This window comes from Ochotona princeps, chromosome 17, assembly GCF_030435755.1.
Source record: "Ochotona princeps isolate mOchPri1 chromosome 17, mOchPri1.hap1, whole genome shotgun sequence".
NCBI lineage: Eukaryota > Metazoa > Chordata > Mammalia > Lagomorpha > Ochotonidae > Ochotona > Ochotona princeps.
Genome location: NC_080848.1, coordinates 21,917,816 through 21,925,574, shown reverse-complemented (window position 1 = coordinate 21,925,574; position 7,759 = coordinate 21,917,816). Strand labels below are relative to the sequence as shown.

The 7,759-nt window shown below is 47.0% G+C and overlaps 1 non-coding gene across 1 annotated transcript; it reads right to left on the bottom strand.

Moving 5' to 3' along the window:
- Positions 1 to 4,708: 4,708 nt before the first annotated feature.
- Positions 4,709 to 4,818, bottom strand: LOC118759686 (U6 spliceosomal RNA). The gene has a single exon (XR_004996344.2). It is a non-coding gene; the product is annotated as a U6 spliceosomal RNA (small nuclear RNA).
- Positions 4,819 to 7,759: the final 2,941 nt, after the last annotated feature.

Below are 7,759 nucleotides of genomic sequence, written 5' to 3'. Positions count from 1 at the left end.
AGTGGGCTAAGCTGCAGGACCTGCCAGTGAATGTCAGAAAAGGCGGTAGGCCACATCAGGCTAGGCTACAGCACCCACAAGGACATGGGAGAACCAGATCTGAGGAAAGATTCTGTAAGGGACTTACGGACTCATCTCTGTGGGATTAGAGCATCCACTGGTTTATGTAGAGAGCTAGGGGTTGTGATGGGCTGAGCCAGGCTCAACCATAGAACTTGCCTAACAGTTGCAGAAGCTGGGACTGGAAGAAGACCAGCCTGAGTCAGACTACAACACCCGCTGGCCCACTCAAAGGCCAGAATTGAGGGCAGACCATACCAAGCAGTGCCACGCCACCCACTGGCACACATGAGATCTGGGGCTGGGAGTAGACGTGGTAAGGAATTTGGGGAACTCAGCTGTTAGATGACAGCTCCCACTGATGAGCACAAGAGCTGGGGCTTGACAAGGTACTGGCACCTGTCGACATATGTGACAGCCAGGTCTGCGGGCAGGTTGGGCTGAGCTAAGCCACAGCAACCATGGGTGTGCACAAGAGCCAGATGGGATGGAGGCTAGGCTGGACTAGATCACAGCAAAGGCTGGCATGCACCAAAACTGGGGCTGGGCACAGGCCTGCTAGGGTCATTGCAGGTTGCCCCAACTAGGCAACAACACCCATTGGTGTACATGATCACTGTGTCCATGGCAGGTTGAGCTGGGTCGCATGAGATATGGGGCCAGAATGGAACTAACCACACAGCTAGATCCACTGATGTATGCATTAGCTGGTGCAGGTGACATACTGAACTTGACCCTGCCCTGACTGGTATACAGAGTCAAGTCTGAGGTCACCCCAGGTGAGGTTTCTTGGGGGATTCCCTGACTAGACTACTGGACTCAGATTCTGGACACAGGGAAGATCACAGGATGTGTGGTCAGACCTTGGAGTGCATATGTCAGGACTGGGCCTCCTCAGTTGCTAATAACTATGCAGTAGACAGCATGCCCAGACGCACATGGGGGACATGACAGCCAGCTCACCTGGGCCAGTGGGGACATCAACTGCCTCATCAGAGACTGGAAAGCAGAATCAGCTGGACAGTTCTCCTGGCTAAGCTTTGCAGTATATTCCTGGTCTGTGGATGCATTAGTGTGGACTTTGTTGACCAATAGATCTTGGATTTTCTCAACCTTAGAGCAACAAAACCAACAACTTTAATATTATCAGAACTATCAAAACCCCCCTAGTAACACACTTGGAACACTCTTCCCCACATTGAGGTCTTGAAGGCATCATCAAATGATCATCCCCCATCCCTGGTTGCTGATGTAGTTTGACACCAAGGAGCAGTCCCCTCACCCTTTTCCCTGAGGACACAGGAGAAGAAAAAAAAGAAAAAAAGAAAGAAACTAAAACATTTGTCCCACCCACCTTTCACCATACCCGATCCTCCCCACCCTCATCCGAGGCCCATATGGGTATGCATCCCTCTCAAGTATGTAAGCAATATTAAAAAGAAAATTGAGGGCCCGGCGGCGTGGCCTAGCGGCTAAAGTCCTCGCCTTGAAAGCCCCGGGATCCCATATGGGCGCCGGTTCTAATCCCAGCAGCTCCACTTCCCATCCAGCTCCCTGCTTGTGGCCTGGGAAAGCAGTTGAGGACGGCCCAATGCATTGGGACACTGCACCTGCGTGGGAGACCCGGAAGAGGTTCCAGGTTCCCGGCTTCGGATCGGCACGTATCAGCCCGTTGCGGCTCACTTGGGGAGTGAATCATTGGACGGAAGATCTTCCTCTCTGTCTCTCCTCCTCTGTGTATATCTGGCTGTAATAAAATGAATAAAATCTAAAAAAAAAAAAAAAAAAAAAGAAAGTTGAAGATTAAAAGAAAAGAAAGACAATGAGGGAGAGAAAAGAGAAAGAGCAAGCTAGATGTTTCACCTCTCGGTTCACCCTGCTAAATGTCCGACACTGTTGGGGCTAGGTCAGGCCAAAGCCAGGAGCCTAGAACTCCACTCAGATCTACATGGTGATATGAACCCAGATACCTGGACCACAATCTGCTGCCTCCCAGGCACATTAGCAAAAAGTTTTATGGGCCTCAAGTACGGGCACTCTGAGTACGGGTATCTCAAACAGCGGCCTAACCTTCTATGCTGTAACACCCATCCCCTAATTCTAACACCCTGAACTGTTGTCTTTCCCTTCCCCAGGACCTAACGGCTGCCTACTGCCATGTGCTATCCAAGCCTCATCATGCAGGCTCCAAACTGACTCACTCCCCCTTCCTGCCTCTTCTGTATTCAACCTCTTCTGTCAGTGCACTGATCCCAGCCTGTTGTTAGGAAAAAATAATGGCAAAAATAAAAATAATGGAAATATAAAAATATAAAATATAAACATATAAAATATAAAAGAAAAATTAAAAAATGGAAAAAATAAAAGGAAAAAGAAAAAGGCTTATTTTTATTAGAAAGGCAGGTTTATGGAGTTGGAGACAGAAAGATCTTCCATCCACTGGTACACTCCCCAGAAGGCTGTATCAGCTGAAGCTTGCTGATCTGAAGCCAGAAGCTAGGAGCTTCTGGGTCTCCCACATGGATGCAGAATCCCAATCGGAGCAGCTGGGACACAAACTGTGCCCAGATGGGATACTAGCTCTTAGAGTCTGTTGAGCCATTGCATCAGCCCCAAAACATTTTTTTAAATTAAAGAATGTTAGAATTTGATAAAATGTCAGAAAAGAGTACTGGTGGTTTCAAAAAGAAAATATTGCCAGCATTCTATCTGCTGATTCACTCCTGAGTATCTGCAATAGCTGGAGCTGAGCTGATCTGAAGCCAGGAGTCTCTTCCAAGTCTCCCACGTGGGTGTAGGGTTCCAAGGCTTTGGGCCATCCTCAACTGCTTTCCCAGGCTACAAGCAGGAAGGTGGATGGGATACGGGGCTGCAGGGACTAGAACTGGCACCAACTGGTCTCAGTTATTTTCAAAAGACACAATCATCCTGTGTAAGTCTGTATCAATCATTTTTGCTTATTGTTTCATGCCTAGTTAAGATTTTAAATGTTAACAGTGTTGCAAAGTACTGGGTCCTGATTCATGCCAAAGTGATGATGAACGATAAGAATGTTTTTCCTTAGATGTAGCATTGACATTGCATTAAAACAGGACATCTGTCAGGACATGTCATCCTCATGGATGAGCTCGTGAAATGCTTGGGGTATCAGTTGGCTTTTGTCCTCGGAATCTGAAACAGGGGAAGTGGCACAGGGCACTGAGCTGAGAGTCTGTGGCCCTGGATGCCAGTTCCAGTGAAGCCATGAACTTACCGTGGTTGGGGCTGATTCCTCAACTGTAAAATAAGGGAACTGAGCTCCCCTCAACATCACGGGGAGCCACCCACTTAAGAGTCACCCTCCCCTGGGAGTTTCCACGCTATGGGAAAAGGAAGAACAAGTTTCTATCTGGCGAGAGACAGTCTCTTCAATCCCCCTTGAGTCACACAGATTACATTGAAATGGAGAAATGAGTATCTGTTCCCTGCCTCTGATGTGTGAGGCTGTTGGCTGGCAGTGGTTACTATGCTTAGGTTTTCAACTGGCTCGGTTACCTCTACTAAAAATAAGCCACTGGTGCTAGGGCTGAGTCATTGTCACACATGAATATGTGGAGGGAAAAAGTGACAAAGGTCACCAAGACTCTTTGGATTATTTCCCTGCTAACCAGACACCACCCCTTGTTCCCCAGCCAGCCCCTCTTTTCCCTGGAGTTTAGATAAACCGTGTACCTTAAATAGAAAACACATTCAACTGCCAGTTATTGTCTCAGTTTGTTCATATCCTGCTCTCTGCTTGTGTTTGGTCTTATCCCTGGACCCGGGCTTTTATACTGTTCTGAGGAATTAGAGGCCAATATTAACATTTGCAACTTCACTTTAGGATTTGCAAAGTGATTCCAAAGGCCTGACTCCTTTGAATAGTCGATCATCCCCCTGGTGATGTGGCCACCTGAGAACAGCTTCCTTAAGTTTCCTTGAGGTAGTAACTTCTGATTAGGACGGGATCTGTCCTAGGAAAAACTGGGAAGTCGTTTTGTCTAGGAGTCTTCCTATCTCGCTTCTGGAGGTTCTGCTCTGCCTCCTGGGATGTCTGTCCACCCCTCCTCTCAGAGCCAGTGCTCTCATTTGGAGGTCTTTAAGCCTCTCCCTCTTAGGCCGCTATGTTTTTGTTTGTTTTTTTTTTTTTTTTAGCTGTAAAGTAGGAAAAAATGGAGGAGGAAATCATTAAAGTTCTACTTTTTTTAAGATTTATTTTATTTTTATTGGAGAGGTGGATATACAGAGAGGAGGAGAGACAGAGAGGAAGATCTTCCATCCAATGGTTCACTCCCCAAGTCATCGCAATGGCTGGAGCTGAGCCAATCCAAAGCCCTGAGCCAATCCAAAGCCAGGAGCCAGGAGCTTCTTCTGGGTCTCCCACACTGGTGCAGGGTCCCAAAGCTTTGGGCCGTCCTCGACTGCTTTCCCAGGCCACAAGCAGGGAGCTGGATGGGAAGCGGGGCAGCCGGGATTAGAACCAGTGTCCATATGGGATCCCGGCATGTTCAAGGTGAGGACTTGAATTACTACATTATCATGCCAGGCCCTAAAGTTCTATTTTCTTTTGAAAGAGGGTAGGTGCTGGCACGGTGGCATAGCAAGCTACTTCCCACATAGGCGCCGGTTCAAATACTGGCTGTTCCACTTTACAAATTTGCATGTCATCCTTCCACACGGGCCATGCTAATCTTCTCTGTATCATTCCAATTTTAGTATATGTGTTGCCGAAGCGAACACGGCATTCTCCACTTCTTCTCCAGCTCCTTGCTTCTGCCTTGGAAAAATAGAGGAAGATAGTTCAAGTCCTTGGGCATCTGAGATCCTGCACCCACATGGGAGACCCGAAAGAAGTTCCTGGCTCCTGGCTTCAGATTGGCTCAGCTCTGGCTGTTGTGGTCATCTTGGGAGCAAACAAGTGGATAAGAGATCTATTTCTGTTTCTCTCTGTCACTTTGACTTTCAGGTCAAATAAGTAAATAAATCTTAAAATGAGAGAAAGAGATAGGGAGGGAGCGAGAGCTATTTCCCATTCATGATCTACTCCACAAATATAATAAAGCTGGGAGCTAAAAATCGGAGCCAAAACTCAATCCAGGTCTCCCACATGGTGGCAAAGACCCCACCACTTGGGCCAATACCTGCTACCTTCTTGGGTCCACATTAGCAGGAGACTGCCATCAAGAGCTGGGTCCAGTATTGAATCCAAGTACTTCTTCTTCTTGCAAATATTTATTTAAAAGACAAGTTACAGAGAGAGACAGAGAAAAAGATCTTCCATCCACTGGGTAACTCTCCAAGTAACTACAATGGCTGCGGCTGGGCCAGGCTGAGGCCAAGAACCCAGAAGCTTCATCCAGGTCTTCCAAGTGGGCAGCAGGGAGCAGAAGAACCTCAAGCCAAAGGTGTCCAACATGAACTCATTATCATATGCTATAAAATCATCTTCCCTCCTGAAGGTGCTCTTCCCCCACCCGCCCACAAGATTTACTTATTTATATGAGACCAGTGCTGTGGTATAGCTGGTTAAGCCATTGATTGTGCTGCCAGCACCCCACAGAAGCACCAGTTTGAGTCCTGTTTGCTTTATTGCTGATCCAGTGCCCAGTTAACACATCTGGGAAAGCAATGGAAGATGGTCCCTGCCTACACCTGGGAGACCCAGGAGAAGCTGTGGACTCCTGGCTTTGGCCTGGCCCAGCCTTGGCCATTGCAGCCATTTGGTGAGTTAAACAATGAACGGAAGATACCTCCTTTTTCTGTGTTACTCTGCCGTTTCAATAGGCAGGTTTACAAATCTACAGAGAGGAGGAGAGACAGAGAAAAAGATCTTCTGCTCATTGGTTCATTTCCCCAAGTGGCCTCAATGGCCAGAACGGAATTAATCCAAAGGCAGAAGCCAGTAGCTTCTTCAGGGTCTCCCACATGGGTGCAGGGTTCCATGGCTTTGGACCATCCTCCACTGCTTTCCCAGGCCACCAGCAGTGTGCTAGATGGGACATGAACTGGTGCCAATATGGGATCCCAACCATATATGTCAAGAACTCAGCCACTAAGCTATTGTGCCGGGTCCACAAAATAAATCTTTAAAAATTTTTATTTATTTATTTATTTAAGAGAGAGAGAGAGAGAGATTGACCTGCTGGTTCCCTTCTCAGATGACCACAATAGCCAGAGTTGAGCCAGACTAAATCCAAGAGACAGGAGCTCTGGACCCCCTTTGGGTCTCCCTTGTGGGTGTAGGGGCTCAAGCTTTTGGGCCATCATCCACTGCTTTCCCAGGCAATTAGCAGGGATCTGTATCAGAAATGGAGCAGCCAGGGCCTGGCGTGGAAATCTAGTGGCTAAAGTCCTTGCCTTGCATGTGCCAGGATCCCATATGGGCACTGGTTCTAATCCCAGCAGCTCCACCTCCCATCCAGCTCCCTATTTGTGGCCTGGGAAAGCAGTTGAGGATGGCCCAAAGCCTTGGGACCCTGCACCAGTGTGGGAGACCTAGAAGAGGCTCCTGGCTCTTGGCTTCGGATAGGCTGAGCTCTGGCCATTGTGACCACTTGAGGAGTGAATCAATGGACGGATCTTCCTCTCTGTCTCTCCTCCTCTCTGTATATCTGACTTTCCAATAAAAATAAATCTTAAAAAAAGAGAGAAAGAAATGGAGCAGCCAGTGTAGCAAAACAGTGCCCATATGTGATGCTGGTGTTGCAGGTGGTAGCTTTACCCACTACACCACAATGCCAGCCCCCTGAAATAGATATCTTGAAGGGTAATAGCATCATTCATTCATTTACTCAAACCAGAAGTCTGAATCCCTTTTTATCATCCTCTATAAATAACAAGTTCTATCCATTGGATCTCTTAAATATTTCTTGGATACATACTGTTGCCATTGCTTTAGCATGAGGGATAGGGAGGCACTTAGGGAGAGTGGATACAGATGGTAGGCAGAACTATCTAACTAAATAGTGCAAGCAAACACACCTAGGTTTTAGCTTAGCAAACCAAAATTTTTGATCCCTCAGCATTTCCAAAATAGAAAGAAAACACCTCTGTTTACTAAGATTTAATCAGGATCAGGTGTTTGACATGGCTGCCACGCCATAATGAACTATCTGGGACCAAGTTCCAGCTCTGTTCTCTATTCCAGTTCCCTGCCTACGTGCATCCTGGGACAAAGCAGACGATGACTGAAATTCCTGGGTCCCTGTCACCCACACCTCCGGGGTAGCAGCATGAAGTCTCTGGCTGGCACAGGCATTAGGAGGTGAATCAGCAAGTGGAACACCTCTCCCCATTTACTTCTGTCTCTGCATTTTTAAATAAATAAATATATAAGAATGTAAAATTCAGCCATGAGATTAAAGTAGAAGAGCATAGTGGAAAAGCCTTACTTTTCAAACTGGAAGAAGAGTAGAGTGGAGGCAAGAAGAATGGGAACAAAGAGAATCAAACCACCATGTGTCACTGTTTTGGCATGTCTGGGCTTTGGTAGACAAGTGAAAATTGGGGGGTGGTTTACTAAGAGGAAGGCAGAAAGCTTGGAGGTTATTTCCATGATGATTCAGGTAAGCAGACAAATAAGACTTGTTTTGCCTAAATCTATTCTGTCCTACTTTCTGAGCCCTCACTCACTAAACAGACCTCCTTCAAAGGAAAATTTGGTTGAAACGGATTACTGAAA